This window comes from Lycorma delicatula, chromosome 1 (genome assembly GCF_047948215.1).
Source record: "Lycorma delicatula isolate Av1 chromosome 1, ASM4794821v1, whole genome shotgun sequence".
NCBI lineage: Eukaryota > Metazoa > Arthropoda > Insecta > Hemiptera > Fulgoridae > Lycorma > Lycorma delicatula.
In genome coordinates this window covers 331,217,633-331,236,335 of record NC_134455.1, presented here as the reverse complement: position 1 = coordinate 331,236,335, position 18,703 = coordinate 331,217,633, and the positions used below count along the sequence as shown (strand labels likewise).

The following is an 18,703-nucleotide window of genomic DNA, read 5'->3' as shown; positions in this document are numbered from 1 at the left end:
CTAATCAAATCTCATGCTAACAATGAATATAGGATCTTTGTAAAGAATGATTTTCACAACTTTAAAAAATTTATAATCTATAACAATTAAGATACTTCAATTAATATAAATATTTCAGATTATTACTGCATGAATGAAATATATAATACTTACCAGAGAGAATACAACTCAAAAATAAGTACAAGTGTGTAAAGAAAGTTATAAAAAGGAATTTCAGAAAGACTTTCAAGGCTTGCAGAAAAAAGCTTCAAAATAAATATACATAAGAGTAATCCTGTAATAATTCAAATGTATGGCAATCAAAGTGATTTCAAGGAAGCTGAAGAAGCTTTTTGGAGAACTGGCCATAAAAATGATGGAGTCAATTTCTGTCAAGAAATTGGATTGCTTTTAGAATTAAGTCACACTTATAGACAAGAATATGAAAAAGTGTCCTTCCTAGTCCTTTGCTCTTGACTTTTCTTTACTATTTTCTGTGGGGGACTACAAACTACCACCAAATTACAGTTACCATCCTCCTTTATTTTTCAATAATGTTTAAAAATGCTAATCCTAACTGGATTCAAACCCAGATTCTCTGAGTGAAAGACATTATTCAGTTAACATCAAGTTTGATGTTAGCCAAGAAAAGGATCTTTGTATAGAACCATTTTCAACAAAATGGAAGCCAAGAAAAGTCAATAAAATAGTTATTTTATTTTGCTTTGAATCTGGTTATTTTTTATCAACACATTATTTATCAATACATAGCATTATTACTTTTTATCGACTTTCATTATATAAGGTGGGTAAATTTGTTAAGACTTAAGAAAAATCTTTCTTACAAATACTGTTTTAAAATTAATACTGTTAAATGTTTTCACTCAAAATTTTTGAATATGCATTCTGAACAGGTAAATATGCAAAAATAATTTAAGTTAACACGAGTTATGGGGAACCAAATTTTGAAAAAGTTTCTTACAAATGTAAATTAAAATTTTAGGTGTTTTATCTGAAAAAAAATTCAATTTTTGTTAATGAAATGGATAACCTTATACTTATCACAAACCCAATTATTATAATAAATTTCTCTAAAAAAAGTATATAACTTTCAGTAACTGAGAAATATCCCATCAGTTTATATTAAATATCTTTTGGTACTCTGATAAACACCTCTACAACAATGTAATTAAACAGCTTAACATAAAATATTTCCACTACAGAATGAATTTCAAGAAGAATTTTTATTATTATTATTATTGGTTGAGTGAAATAGATGTAAATAGAGGGCGTAAATTCTTACTCATCAGCAGTACTAGAGCTTACAGCTTTGTTCCTGTGTTAGGAACTAAAGATGGGATATATAGTATTTATACAGACTGAATAAGGAACCGAGCACCTTTTCAAATATGAAAGTTGTCTGCATATCTAATATAAAATCCTGCTCTCCTGTATCCACCTACTAGCACTCAAAAGCAGACCGTGCTGGTATCTTTAACAAAGAATTTGAAGCTTAATCACTCATTTCCTAACAACAGTAAAATTCTACAGGTGATCTTTCTTTATTCCTCTATCAGTCTTCTATTAACTGCCATAATTTAATTCATTAATGAAGTTTTTTTTTTTAAGACTGATGACAAGAACAATCCTTTTTTGCCCATTTTTTGGGCTTTACAATGGTAGCATGCAAAAATATTCTAAAATTATGTTCTACTTAGTGCCTAATGACAAATCTTTTTTAATGGTTTTCCATTTATTAACCTTTTTACAAGTAATAGCTATTTCAGTAGAGAATGTATTTTTTAAATTATAAAAAAACGTTTTGTTTTTGCTAAAAAAACATTTAATTTTCATTACTAGGTAAAAGAGTATGTGTATAGTAATGATCAATACCCATTATTATTTTGTAGATGAATTAATATTTGTAAATAAAAATGTTATTAAATATTTCATGTTAGTGTAAATAATATACACTAACTCTGAAGAAAATGATTAGCACAACAGCAGCTGGTAGTGAATGTTACTACACAATAGTTACAGCACTTTTCTCAAAGTAACAGTCCATTAAAAGGATTCTTTTTTCAACAGCAGATTATCATGACTTTTTTAATAGCTGTTAAATTGCTGTGGTAATTAACAACTTAAATTACGGTAGTATGTATTAAATTACAATAGTACCATAATTAACATAAATACAAATGGTTTCTCTCATAAAGCATAATGTTATGTTTTAATTTTTTTTTTTCTAAATTAAATTCACTACAGAAACTTGAAGCTTGTATGTAGGAATATGATATGTCATTTTTTTTGTAGTGTATGAAAAATGCCATGCCTGACCGGGATTTGAACCTAGGATCTCTGGATGAAAGGCCAAAATGCTATCAATCACACCATGGAGGCCAGCACGATACTGTTTAAAAAATAAATGCTTTTTATTTTAACTTTACAATAACTAACTTTAACATTAAGTACAACAAACAAAATGTTTCAAAATATAATCTGACCATGAGGTTGGATTATGATTTTAATAATAAAATAATATATACATGTATAACAATACTTTTTTCTGGTCTGTAGAATGGTGTTACAGAGGGAGTTTACACCTACGGTCTTTAATGGGTCCCTTCAAGAAGCACAACACAGAAAAAACAAGACTGAATATTCAGTAATTAAATTCATTTTAATTGAGAGAGGGCTAAATGCAAAGGTCCTAAACCACTTTAATTTAGTTTGAGTTTTACAAATTCTTCAACACAAAAAATATCTCAGAAAAGAATTGTTTTGAATGTCAAAATATTATTATTTACAGATAGCTGAGAGTGCCAGGGGAGCTAGAGTGCAGTAGATTATCCTTGAAACTGACATCATTTTGTTTTTTATTTATAAAAATTTATTCAAAATATAGTTTAAAACAGATTAAATATGAAAAAAAATTTTTTTTTTATCTTAAATTTTACGGGAGGTAGTAGTTTAAGATACCTAAGAGACATTAACTGTTTTATTCTAGCTAGGAGAGTAAGATGGCCTGAAGAGAAAAATGTTTTGAATTCTTTATCACAATGTGTTTTTTCTGCTGTTTTTCAGAATATACTAAGAAAGAAATCATGAATATCACACTATTTCAATTTTTGTTAACTAAAGGGGTCCAATCTCTATGATGCTGCCAATGTTTTATCTAGGTATGAATATGCTATAAATATTCAATGAGATTGGCAAAAAAACTTTTGTTAGGAGCGATTTTTAATGATAAAGCTACTTTTCATGTTTCTGGATATGTTCACGGACACAATGTCACGATCTGAGTAACAGAAATGCAATGAGTATTAATTTGTTTCCCCAAAATATATTCAATTGGTTTGCTACGGAGAAAACAAACCAATCAAGATTTTTATTTTCTGGATCTAACTGATAAATAGTTCCTTGAAAATTTTTAATTTTAAACTGTCAGGATTTTTTCAAATAAGATATTGCCACTTTTCAATAGGACGGTCTTTCATACTAAATTTACCGTGGTTGTGATTTCCTTAATGAGATTCTTTTTTAAGATTGAATTGGAAGAGGTAGAAATAATGGCCTTATTTTATGATGTAATCTGGAATTATTTTATTTCTGGGACTTTATGAAGCAAAATGAGTACAATGTATCAATTTATATCTACCACTTGAAACAGCATGTCATGAACATATTTTCAACTATTATTCCTGATGTTCTCACAAAATTAAGGCAGAAACTAGTTTACTGGATTCTGATAAGTACAGGATAACTTGCAGAACTTACTTATTCAGCTTTATAGAAAGTACGGTAAAAATCTTAAAATTTGGTACTTGTTTCATGTCACAATCACTTTACTGTTAAAGTTACAGTAATTTAAAACTGTACCATGGCTATAGATATACTATAATACAAATACTTTTTTCTACAACAAATGTGATATATATAATTATTACTTACTATTACATTTAATCGTAAAATCTCACATATGTTATGAAGCAAAAACAGGTACAATAATTAAGTTGTTAAAACCTCTACATCAAACAATTATAATGTCAACAATCTGGGATCTTTTTTAAATAAAACTGTTTGTTATGAAATTTTACTAATCAGAAAACTAATTGTTTAACATTTGTAACTTTAAAAGTTCATTAATATTCAATTTTTATTCAGCAACACAATATACTTTCTTTAAACAAAGTCAAGTTTTTCAAATTATTTTACCTTATTAAAAAAATATAGTATTCCTTTGAACTTTTCTGTAATATTTATTTGTTAAATAATTTTTTAGCCTAAATAATACGAATTAATACTACTAATAACTTTCTTTTTCCTATTTAGCCTCCGGTAACTACCGTTTAGATAATTCTTCAGAGGATAAATGAGGATGATATGTATGAGTATAAATGAAGTGTAGTCTTGTACATTCTCAGTTCGACCATTCCTGAGATGTGTGGTTAATTGAAACCCAACCACCAAAGAACACCGGTATCCACGATCTAGTATTCAAATACTACTAATAACTGAATAAATAATTCAAAATATATTAAATAAAAACTTAATACCTGAAAACAATAAAAATACTGATATTAATACAAAAATAAATACTAATATTTTATGGGAGGAAGATGAGAATATAGGGAAGCCAGAGGTTGAAGAGGTAGAAGTAAGAATTAGACCAACTCGGATTGAACTGGAGGTACCAGCAAGGAGAATGAAAATTCTAAACAAAATAATGGTGGAACTGTTAAAAATGTCAGGCCAGTTGGTATGCAGTGTTCAAATTTATATGGAAAAAGAGAACAGTACTGAATGATCAGGGTTGAACAATATATAGTGCCTTCATTTAAAACGGAGATAGAAATAAGTGTAAGAACTGTAGAGGAGTTGGACAGTATATAAAAATTCTTTTTAAGATTAAGTACAAACACAATAATTAGGAAATGAACTGATGAAGAACAAAGTTGTTTTTATCTGGGCAGATGCACCACAATTATTTACCATATATCAACTTTTCATTTTCTGTTCAGCCTCTGGAACCACTGTACGGTATAACTTCAGAGGATGAATGAGGACGACATGTATGAATGTAAATTAAGTATGGTCTTGTACAGCATCAGGTTAACCATTCCTGAGATATTTGGTTAATTAAAACCCAACCACCAAAGAACACTAGTATCCAAAGATCAAGTATTCAAATCCATATAAAAGTAACTGCCTTTTATTAGGATTTGAACCTTAAAACCTCTTGACTTCAAAATCAGCTGATTTGTGATGAGTTCACCATTGGATCAACCCAGTGGGTCAACTGCTTCAGAAGAAACATATACAGGAGCATGGTAAGGATATGGTGTTATTATTTGTAGACACTGATAAGTTGTGAGTCAGTAAAAAGGGACTGAGTAAGGAGGAGTCTTAAAAAGTTAGAAATAGAAGAAACAAACTGATTACTCAATTGGTGAAGAACCCCCCCAAAATAAATTTACTGATAAGAAGCTATACAGAATTAAGAAATGTCAGGTTAAACAAGCATGGGAATGATGGAATAGTTTGATAAATAAGAGATTGAATCAAGGAAGTGAAAACATTTACTTTAATTGTCTTATTTAATGCAGTAATAGAAATTATAATTATAAATGTTAAACAAAATCTTTAGAGGGTATGAATTTAATGACATTTTCAAATGATGTAATGAGCCAGAAGAGATACGCATAATAAAAGTATGAAGATCAGTTGGATGTATGGATTGAGAAAATGAAGTTGCACTGTTTGAAAGTAAGTTAAGGAGAAAAGTGCAGTGATGGTGGCTGGTATGGATAAGGATTTATTAAATGTTGTAAATTTGAGAAGTACAGCTTTGAAAGTAGTGGAAAAACATACTTATGTTGGTGCAGACTTTGGAATACATGTAAGAATGGATATTGAGATTATTACCAATTTCAGGAAAGGAAGTAGAATTTGAGTGTAAAACAAGCATTATGAGATACAAAAATCTTACAGAAGGCAAAAATATTGATGTAAATCATGCATTATATATACATGATTACTTTGTCAGAGATGAATGTTAACTAATTTATAAGAAACTGACTTATAATTTAAAGTATATGGCAGATTTTTTTCTTAAATGGGAATGTGTACTTAGAATTACAGGATACTACTTTTTAATGATAAAAAAAAAATTATTATTATTATTTATGTATGACCTTACACTAATAACAATAATAATTAAAATTATATTACTTTAGTTATTAAAAAATATACATAATTACTTTATTATACAGGTGTCCCACAAAGGAACAGAGAAACTTTCAGTTATGTTCTACTGGTGAAAATAATGAAAAAGTTCATATAAACAAAGGTCTGGAAAAGCTTTGTTTTCGAGTTACAGTTAACAAAAGATTTCGCCTGGATTTCAGCTCTTATAATAAAATATGACTTGAAAAATGTGAAAGTGAGTTAAAATTCTTGATGTATTGTACTCATGTTATTCTAATTAATCTATCAGTTATGATTTATCTGATCATTTTTATAAGTGCAATTATTAGCTGACTAACTAGAAACTCCTCTGTTTCATTTTTCATTATTCAGATTTATTTTGTTCTTTTTGGTGAAAATTTAAATGTAGTAACTTATTAAAGAGTTGCATACCTAAAAAGACTACCCTATTTTGCTGTAGAATTATGATTTCTTTCTTGATTAATAAAAATAAAAACACTGTAATTACTGAAAATAATTTTAAAAGAAATGCAAAATTCATAAAACAATATTTTAGCTGTCTATATTTAGGTAAAACGGAATAATTACTAAAAAACTTAATTGAAATGTATGTTATGTTAGAAATATTTTAAAAAAATTTATTGTACAGGTTGACAATACTAACAGCTGGTGAAATAAAAATAGTGTACTTTGTTTGAATCTGTTGTCGTAAATTATTATAGAGATGAAGGAATGTACTGTAAAAACACTGTTTCCAATTTCTAATGAGGAATATTCTGATATATGGATTTTGTAACAAAAATTATGAAGCTGTTCAACATTAATATCAGGAGAGATTTCCTGGAAGGCAGATTCCAAATACTAAAATTTTTCTTCAATGTATCAGGATTTACAGATGAAAGCGTCATTGCCAATGTATTCATTTTCTGTTGAACACCAAGTAATCATTGTGTTAACAAAATGAACATTGTGTGATTCAACGTAGCCCAAGCATGGAGTCTTCAGTTCTAAAAATATTCATTTATGTAATGAAGACAATCCACATGGTACTGTGGAAACTAATTTCCAACATAGATTTCACATTAATGTTTGGTGTGGCATTATTTATAACAGAATTCTGGGACATTTGTTTTCAATGAAAACTTTACAGTAGATGCATACATTCATTTTTTGAAAAATAATTTGCTAGCTGTTTTGGAGGACGTACCTTTACAAACTAGATTGTGGTAGTGCAGCACAATGATGCAACGCCATTGTGCAAACACCATTTTTTTATTAGCTAAAAATCACTTGAATGCTAATTTCTTAAACTGGATTGGATGTGATGGACCAATCATTTGACCACCATGATCACCTGACTTTAACATCACTAGATTACTTCATTTGAGGCCATATGAAAACAATACTATACCAACAAAAAGTTAATGGTAAAGAAGAGTTACTCATTAAAATACGAAATGCTATTGAATTTATATGAAACAATCCTGAAATAATATGGAAACCCATTGGAAATATTTAACCACTGAAAGAATTTTGAACAATTATGGTAACTGAGGTTTGTTATTCTATTATCATTTAATTTTCTTTTTTCTTTTGCTGTATTAAGAATAATGTATTAGATACAGAATAATATGATTTTCTGTGTTTACTTCAATAAAAAACCAATTTTTTAAAGTTTCTATTTACTTTTTATTGACTGTATTAACATTAATTTTCTTGGAATTAAATTCTCTACAAGTTTTGTCACTAAATCTTCTGCATTTATTAGTCATTTAACAAAGCTGTTGTACTTACTACAAACCTAAAAACACTTGTTTTTTGACAGCAAATTTTGTGTTTTATGTTAGATATCTTAAAATTACTGATCTGTTTTATCCTATTTCTCAGCTCAGATTACATAAGAAACCACCAACTGTACTCATTTAATTTGGGTCCCAAAGATTACAGTAGGGCTTCATTTTATTATAAGAGCTGAAATCCAGGCGAAATCTTTTGTTAACTGTAACTCGAAAACAAAGCTTTTCCAGACCTTTGTTTATATGAACTTTTTCATTATTTTCACCAGTAGAACATAACTGAAAGTTTCTCTGTTCCTTTGTGGGACACCTGTATAATAAAGTAATTATGTATATTTTTTAATAACTAAAGTAATATAATTTTAATTATTATTGTTATTAGTGTAAGGCCATACATAAATAATAATAATAATTTTTTTTTTATCATTAAAAAGTAGTATCCTGTAATTCTAAGTACACATTCCCATTTAAGAAAAAAATCTGCCATATACTTTAAATTATAAGTCAGTTTCTTATAAATTAGTTAACATTCATCTCTGACAAAGTAATCATGTATATATAATGCATGATTTACATCAATATTTTTGCCTTCTGTAAGATTTTTGTATCTCATAATGCTTGTTTTACACTCAAATTCTACTTCCTTTCCTGAAATTGGTAATAATCTCAATATCCATTCTTACATGTATTCCAAAGTCTGCACCAACATAAGTATGTTTTTCCACTACTTTCAAAGCTGTACTTCTCAAATTTACAACATTTAATAAATCCTTATCCATACCAGCCACCATCACTGCACTTTTCTCCTTAACTTACTTTCAAACAGTGCAACTTCATTTTCTCAATCCATACATCCAACTGATCTTCATACTTTTATTATGCGTATCTCTTCTGGCTCATTACATCATTTGAAAATGTCATTAAATTCATACCCTCTAAAGATTTTGTTTAACATTTATAATTATAATTTCTATTACTGCATTAAATAAGACAATTAAAGTAAATGTTTTCACTTCCTTGATTCAATCTCTTATTTATCAAACTATTCCATCATTCCCATGCTTGTTTAACCTGACATTTCTTAATTCTGTATAGCTTCTTATCAGTAAATTTATTTTGGGGGGGTTCTTCACCAATTGAGTAATCAGTTTGTTTCTTCTATTTCTAACTTTTTAAGACTCCTCCTTACTCAGTCCCTTTTTACTGACTCACAACTTATCAGTGTCTACAAATAATAACACCATATCCTTACCATGCTCCTGTATATGTTTCTTCTGAAGCAGTTGACCCACTGGGTTGATCCAATGGTGAACTCATCACAAATCAGCTGATTTTGAAGTCAAGAGGTTTTAAGGTTCAAATCCTAATAAAAGGCAGTTACTTTTATATGGATTTGAATACTTGATCTTTGGATACTAGTGTTCTTTGGTGGTTGGGTTTTAATTAACCAAATATCTCAGGAATGGTTAACCTGATGCTGTACAAGACCATACTTAATTTACATTCATACATGTCGTCCTCATTCATCCTCTGAAGTTATACCGTACAGTGGTTCCAGAGGCTGAACAGAAAATGAAAAGTTGATATATGGTAAATAATTGTGGTGCATCTGCCCAGATAAAAACAACTTTGTTCTTCATCAGTTCATTTCCTAATTATTGTGTTTGTACTTAATCTTAAAAAGAATTTTTATATACTGTCCAACTCCTCTACAGTTCTTACACTTATTTCTATCTCCGTTTTAAATGAAGGCACTATATATTGTTCAACCCTGATCATTCAGTACTGTTCTCTTTTTCCATATAAATTTGAACACTGCATACCAACTGGCCTGACATTTTTAACAGTTCCACCATTATTTTGTTTAGAATTTTCATTCTCCTTGCTGGTACCTCCAGTTCAATCCGAGTTGGTCTAATTCTTACTTCTACCTCTTCAACCTCTGGCTTCCCTATATTCTCATCTTCCTCCCATAAAATATTAGTATTTATTTTTGTATTAATATCAGTATTTTTATTGTTTTCAGGTATTAAGTTTTTATTTAATATATTTTGAATTATTTATTCAGTTATTAGTAGTATTTGAATACTAGATCGTGGATACCGGTGTTCTTTGGTGGTTGGGTTTCAATTAACCACACATCTCAGGAATGGTCGAACTGAGAATGTACAAGACTACACTTCATTTATACTCATACATATCATCCTCATTTATCCTCTGAAGAATTATCTAAACGGTAGTTACCGGAGGCTAAATAGGAAAAAGAAAGTTATTAGTAGTATTAATTCGTATTATTTAGGCTAAAAAATTATTTAACAAATAAATATTACAGAAAAGTTCAAAGGAATACTATATTTTTTTAATAAGGTAAAATAATTTGAAAAACTTGACTTTGTTTAAAGAAAGTATATTGTGTTGCTGAATAAAAATTGAATATTAATGAACTTTTAAAGTTACAAATGTTAAACAATTAGTTTTCTGATTAGTAAAATTTCATAACAAACAGTTTTATTTAAAAAAGATCCCAGATTGTTGACATTATAATTGTTTGATGTAGAGGTTTTAACAACTTAATTATTGTACCTGTTTTTGCTTCATAACATATGTGAGATTTTACGATTAAATGTAATAGTAAGTAATAATTATATATATCACATTTGTTGTAGAAAAAAGTATTTGTATTATAGTATATCTATAGCCATGGTACAGTTTTAAATTACTGTAACTTTAACAGTAAAGTGATTGTGACATGAAACAAGTACCAAATTTTAAGATTTTTACCGTACTTTCTATAAAGCTGAATAAGTAAGTTCTGCAAGTTATCCTGTACTTATCAGAATCCAGTAAACTAGTTTCTGCCTTAATTTTGTGAGAACATCAGGAATAATAGTTGAAAATATGTTCATGACATGCTGTTTCAAGTGGTAGATATAAATTGATACATTGTACTCATTTTGCTTCATAAAGTCCCAGAAATAAAATAATTCCAGATTACATCATAAAATAAGGCCATTATTTCTACCTCTTCCAATTCAATCTTAAAAAAGAATCTCATTAAGGAAATCACAACCACGGTAAATTTAGTATGAAAGACCGTCCTATTGAAAAGTGGCAATATCTTATTTGAAAAAATCCTGACAGTTTAAAATTAAAAATTTTCAAGGAACTATTTATCAGTTAGATCCAGAAAATAAAAATCTTGATTGGTTTGTTTTCTCCGTAGCAAACCAATTGAATATATTTTGGGGAAACAAATTAATACTCATTGCATTTCTGTTACTCAGATCGTGACATTGTGTCCGTGAACATATCCAGAAACATGAAAAGTAGCTTTATCATTAAAAATCGCTCCTAACAAAAGTTTTTTTGCCAATCTCATTGAATATTTATAGCATATTCATACCTAGATAAAACATTGGCAGCATCATAGAGATTGGACCCCTTTAGTTAACAAAAATTGAAATAGTGTGATATTCAGGATTTCTTTCTCAGTATATTCTGAAAAACAGCAGAAAAAACACATTGTGATAAAGAATTCAAAACATTTTTCTCTTCAGGCCATCTTACTCTCCTAGCTAGAATAAAACAGTTAATGTCTCTTAGGTATCTTAAACTACTACCTCCCGTAAAATTTAAGATAAAAAAAAAATTTTTTTTCATATTTAATCTGTTTTAAACTATATTTTGAATAAATTTTTATAAATAAAAAACAAAATGATGTCAGTTTCAAGGATAATCTACTGCACTCTAGCTCCCCTGGCACTCTCAGCTATCTGTAAATAATAATATTTTGACATTCAAAACAATTCTTTTCTGAGATATTTTTTGTGTTGAAGAATTTGTAAAACTCAAACTAAATTAAAGTGGTTTAGGACCTTTGCATTTAGCCCTCTCTCAATTAAAATGAATTTAATTACTGAATATTCAGTCTTGTTTTTTCTGTGTTGTGCTTCTTGAAGGGACCCATTAAAGACCGTAGGTGTAAACTCTCTCTGTAACAGCGTTCTACAGACCAGAAAAAAGTATTGTTATACATGTATATATTATTTTATTATTAAAATCATAATCCAACCTCATGGTCAGATTATATTTTGAAACATTTTGTTTGTTGTACTTAATGTTAAAGTTAGTTATTGTAAATTTAAAATAAAAAGCATTTATTTTTTAAACAGTATCGTGCTGGCCTCCATGGTGTGATTGATAGCATTTTGGCCTTTCATCCAGAGATCCTAGGTTCAAATCCCGGTCAGGAATGGCATTTTTCATACACTACAAAAAAATGACATATCATATTCCTACATACAAGCTTCCAGTTTCTGTAGTGAATTTAATTTAGAAAAAAAAAAATTAAAACATAACATTATGCTTTATGAGAGAAACCATTTGTATTTATGTTAATTATGGTACTATTGTAATTTAATACATACTACCGTAATTTAAGTTGTTAATTACCACAGCAATTTAACAGCTATTAAAAAAGTCACGATAATCTGCTGTTGAAAAAAGAATCCTTTTAATGGACTGTTACTTTGAGAAAAAGTGCTGTAACTATTGTGTAGTAACATTCACTACCAGCTGCTGTTGTGCTAATCATTTTCTTCAGAGTTAGTGTATATTATTTACACTAACATGAAATATTTAATAACATTTTTATTTACAAATATTAATTCATCTACAAAATAATAATGGGTATTGATCATTACTATACACATACTCTTACCTAGTAATGAAAATTAAATGTTTTTTTAACAAAAACAAAACTTTTTTTATAATTTAAAAAATACATTCTCTACTGAAATAGCTATTACTTGTAAAAAGGTTAATAAATGGAAAACCATTAAAAAAGATTTGTCATTAGGCACTAAGTAGAACATAATTTTAGAATATTTTTGCATGCTACCATTGTAAAGCCCAAAAAATGGGCAAAAAGGATTGTTCTTGTCATCAGTCTTTAAAAAAAAACTTCATTAATGAATTAAATTATGGCAGTTAATAGAAGTCTGATAGAGGAATAAAGAAAGATCACCTGTAGAATTTTACTGTTGTTAGGAAATGAGTGATTAAGCTTCAAATTCTTTGTTAAAGGTACAAGCACGGTCTGCTTTTGAGTGCTAGTAGGTGGATACAGGAGAGCAGGATTTTATATTAGATATGCAGATAACTTTCATATTTGAAAAGGTGCTCGGTTCCTTATTCAGTCTGTATAAATACTGTATATGCCATCTTTAGTTCCCAACAGAGGAACAAAGCTGTAAGCTCTAGTACTGCTGATGAGTAAGAATTTACGCCCTCTATTTACATCTATTTCACTCAACCAATAATAATAATAATAAAAATTCTTCTTGAAATTCATTCTGTAGTGGAAATATTTTATGTTAAGCTGTTTAATTACATTGTTGTAGAGGTGTTTATCAGAGTACCAAAAGATATTTAATATAAACTGATGGGATATTTCTCAGTTACTGAAAGTTATATACTTTTTTTAGAGAAATTTATTATAATAATTGGGTTTGTGATAAGTATAAGGTTATCCATTTCATTAACAAAAATTGAATTTTTTTTCAGATAAAACACCTAAAATTTTAATTTACATTTGTAAGAAACTTTTTCAAAATTTGGTTCCCCATAACTCGTGTTAACTTAAATTATTTTTGCATATTTACCTGTTCAGAATGCATATTCAAAAATTTTGAGTGAAAACATTTAACAGTATTAATTTTAAAACAGTATTTGTAAGAAAGATTTTTCTTAAGTCTTAACAAATTTACCCACCTTATATAATGAAAGTCGATAAAAAGTAATAATGCTATGTATTGATAAATAATGTGTTGATAAAAAATAACCAGATTCAAAGCAAAATAAAATAACTATTTTATTGACTTTTCTTGGCTTCCATTTTGTTGAAAATGGTTCTATACAAAGATCCTTTTCTTGGCTAACATCAAACTTGATGTTAACTGAATAATGTCTTTCACTCAGAGAATCTGGGTTTGAATCCAGTTAGGATTAGCATTTTTAAACATTATTGAAAAATAAAGGAGGATGGTAACTGTAATTTGGTGGTAGTTTGTAGTCCCCCACAGAAAATAGTAAAGAAAAGTCAAGAGCAAAGGACTAGGAAGGACACTTTTTCATATTCTTGTCTATAAGTGTGACTTAATTCTAAAAGCAATCCAATTTCTTGACAGAAATTAACTCCATCATTTTTATGGCCAGTTCTCCAAAAAGCTTCTTCAGCTTCCTTGAAATCACTTTGATTGCCATACATTTGAATTATTACAGGATTACTCTTTTGTATATTTATTTTGAAGCTTTTTTCTGCAAGCCTTGAAAGTCTTTCTGAAATTCCTTTTTATAACTTTCTTTACACAATTGTACTTATTTTTGAGTTGTATTCTCTCTGGTAAGTATTATATATTTCATTCATGCAGTAATAATCTGAAATATTTATATTAATTGAAGTATCTTAATTGTTATAGATTATAAATTTTTTGAAGTTGTGAAAATCATTCTTTACAAAGATCCTTTATTCATTGTTAGCATGAGATTTGATTAGTAAAATTTTTGTGTATAGTAATAAAACATGTTTTTTTTTAAGAATGACTGATTATTTTATTTATTTTTTTGATAAATAGTGTATAAGAAAGTGTTTTTTTTTTTAAATTGGGTGATATAAAAAAAAATGTGTTGATTTGTAAAACTGGCTAGTCATTTGTTATAGTTATGTTAGTTTGTTATAGTCATATGTTTGTTATGTTTGTCATTAATTAGTTTGGTATTTGTAATCATCTGTTATAGTTATATAAAAAAAATGTAGATTTTGGTTGATAAAATTGATCATTCATTTTTTTCTCTATCTCATGTGTTATTAGGGACTTGTTCTAAATGGACAGAACCCTACTTTGTTGTATGGCTATGGTGGTTTTAATATAAGTATACAACCAACATTCAGTATTACCAGACTTGTACTCATTCGACATTTAAATGGTATTCTAGCTGTTGCTAATCTGCGTGGGGGTGGGTAAGTAATATCAACATTGTAATTTAATCTTAATGTGTTTTTTCTCATTCTTTTAATTTACCCAAACAACTGCCACTAAGATGAATGCTTATACAGTTGCTAATTAGTTGTTATAACATATAAGAATGCCCCATCAAAATCCAATCAGTATTTACTAGATAGTTACTTTTAATTGATTACTGATTTGTTTTTAATTTAATCTTTTAATAGCACTGTCTCAAGCTCATCATCCCACTGTGCCAAACTTTCAATTTTTGGTGCATTACCTCCAAGAAATCCCCATACTCCTAAACAGATATATATATATATATATATATTTTTTTTTTTTTTTTGTGGATTTAGTACATATTTTAAGTAGTATATATATATTTGTACTTACAAATTATTTACCCAGTGGATCTAAATGCACCATCATGCTAAATGCACATACACCTTGTGTACCCATGTCCTTTTAGTCATGTTGTGAAGCATCTCGGAAGTTATGGTAAGAAATACTTCCTCCACTCTTTTCATTATTCTTCATTTGTTGTATCAATGTTGAAATACATAAGCCTTTATTATTCCCCACAATGAGTTACCGGGTTTGGTAAGATCAGGGCTTCATGGTGGCCATTGCAATGAGGCTGGTGATCTAAACCACAGCCTATCCAGTGGCCTGGAAATTGTTCATTTAGGAAATAGTATACCTGAAAAACTATGAGTTGTAGCCCCAACTTGTTGTATCCAGATATGTTCCATGGTATCCTTCTCTTGGAGTTGAGGTATTAACAGACTTTCCAGCATTTGAAAATGAGAATCACTATTTATACATTCATCAAAAAAATATTGTCTTCACAAATAGTACAATGTCATCCTGCTCCAAATCATGACATTCATTCAGTAGATGCCTTTCTAACTTGCATAAAAAATGAATATTCTCCTTTGCCCAGGTAAACCATATTCTAGGCTTGTGAACTGCGATAAATTGCACATTCATTTGAAAACAAAACTCTTGTGCCAGACACTAAATTTGGAAATCATGCTAGGAAGATTGCAACACGTTGTTCCATCTCTCCATCAGAGTATTCTTACATAAAACTTAGTTGAAATAGTTTCATATTCAAGCCTTTATAAAGATGATCATGCATTGTTGACTGCAGTTTTTAATGTACCATGAACTTAATGTTTAGCTGTTTGTTTTAATGGATTTAATTAAAGACTGCTCAATTGAATCAGCGTTGGCAGCATTTGTTTGCCCTTGTGTCATCCACAACGTGGCCTGTCTTTAACACTCTGGATGCAAATGTAAGTTTCTTCCAATCAAGCATTGTTATTTTAGAGTTAGGTCCTTGTTAAAGCATTTATAAATGCATTCATTAATTGTGACTCTTTGCTCTGTGCGTTGTCGTTTGTGCATCCAAACACATGTCACCAGCCACTTCTCAATACTAACTGCTTCTGCTCTTGTCAGTCATGACTTTGTTACTGAAACAGAGAGCAGGAGTGTGTACTGGGACCTTGAGAGCAGGAATACCAACTGCAATGAAGAAATTTTTTCTTAGGAACCAAATACTATATAACTTTCAAAAAAGTAGTAACATGTTGATTCCAGGAAGGGGTCTTTTTAAATGTACAGTCTTGCATTAAAAAACATTACATATATTTTTATATTATATTTTCTAAAATTTTATTACAAATAAACAATACTGATTTATATAAGGTAATGTATGTTGTGCTTTAATTTTTTATGATACTATGGTATTGGATAAGCGAGTACAGTTTCTGCCACGAATATCTGTTATCCCTTCTAAAAATGGATATGAAGGAAATAGTCTGAAATACATGGATGCATCCTTACTCACTTAAACATTTTTCAGGATCATGCACATTTTTCAGAGGTAAATTATCTATGAAAGATAAACTCAGTGACTGCCTGACAACTTTTGAACCTCTGATAATATCACTCCAAACTAGTAAAAATGAATCAACATGAAATTTCTTGAATGATAACAGAAACATCTTGCCTATAAAAATGTGTTACTGTAAAAATTTTACATTAAGATTTTTGCAGACAAAATTTGTATAATAATTTGTGCTGCAGTTCCCTGGCTTAAAAGCAGAAACACAAATAACTAGCCTCATGCCAAGAGCTGTTGAACACTATCAAAAGGAACAGTAATTTTCTTGACAGAGAAAAACCTCAGAATTGAGTTTTTTGTGTGTATTGTTTATGTAATTTATTAATGGTGGAATAAACCATTATTAATATTAATTTTTATGAGAGTTGTATTTCACTAACTATTGACAAACAATGGGCAATATTCAAAATAATTCAATGAACATTCTCTTAATGGTAAAAAAATAACAAATAAAAACTTTCAAAAGTTATCAGAAGTAAAACAGTATTGAAAAAAATATATATATATATTGTTGCCACATACATGTTGTGCTTCATATTGCCGAGTGCAATGCTAGCTGTTCAGATGTTAATGGGAGTACAGTATGCCTGTGTGCCTGCACAAGAACTCTGCACCAAGCCAGCTGACTGTGCAACTCTCCCATCACAGCAGCACTACAGCCCCTTCAATCACAGACGAGTATGTAAACAGGTGCACAGCACAGCAAGAGCTTATTTTATCACTGACCATCTTTAGGAGAAGAAGATGATGGAAGAAAAAAGAAATTCATTGCTGGTCTAACATACCAACAGATGCCAACATACAGACCAGAGCAGCAGGCCTGGCCAACCTACCAAGGAAGTCAGCGGGTGTGGACACCCTTCTTGCCCCAGCCTCTCTTTTTTCTGTTTAGCCTCTGGAACCACTGTGAAGTATTACTTCAGAGGATGAGATGTATGAATGTGAATGACGTCTTTGTGATAGTCTTAGTACAGTCTCAGGTTGACCACTTTTGGAGAAGTGTGGTTAATTGAAATTCAATCGCCAAAGAACACCAGTATCCACAATCTAATATTCAAATTCATATAAAAGTAACTGCCTTTACTAGGATTTGAACTTTAGAATTCTCAACTTTGAAATCAGCTGATTTGTGGTGACGAGTTAACCAATAGATCAGCCTGGTGGGCTTCCTTGCGGTGCTATTACGCTGTCCTGCTGGTAATACATGAAACGTCATTCATCTGGCATCAGTTGCTCTATGAAGGACTGGAAGATGTCGGCAATATAACACAATGATTAATACAGTAGAATAAAGTATAATCTTACTCTTGCCCAACTATCTGATTTGATTCAGTTGTTAAGTACATGTATTGCATAGACAAAAAAGAGTACTTTTATACATAATTTTATTAAATCAACAGGTTAAACTATCACACCACTGACCTAACACATATATAAAAAATTCTTACTAGAGTAATTTGCAGGGTTAATAAAATTTGAGATAAAAAAGATCTTGTTTGTGGTGAGGGTAAACAACTTGTTAGTTAATATCGGAACCCTGAGCATAGAAGATTATGTTTATGTACTTTTCTGAAACATTGTGTGGGTTTTTATAACTTATAACTGGATTTTACATAATCGACCTTTGTTTGCAGCTGTTGTTTGTTAAGAAGGTTATTAATTAAAGAAAAGTTATTTTTTAGTTAACTTTATTCGAATTGTTTGTAAATTTAATTTATTGAAATGTAAACATAAACCCACAATGTTAGCAAAAACCGATAAAATTGTGGGAAAGAGGATTATCAGAAGTCAGACTTTGAGCA

The 18,703-nt window shown here is 29.4% G+C and overlaps 1 pseudogene; it reads left to right on the top strand.

Moving 5' to 3' along the window:
- The window catches only part of LOC142334256 (prolyl endopeptidase-like), a 61,024-nt pseudogene that overhangs the window by 22,998 nt on the left and 19,323 nt on the right, over window positions 1-18,703 (top strand).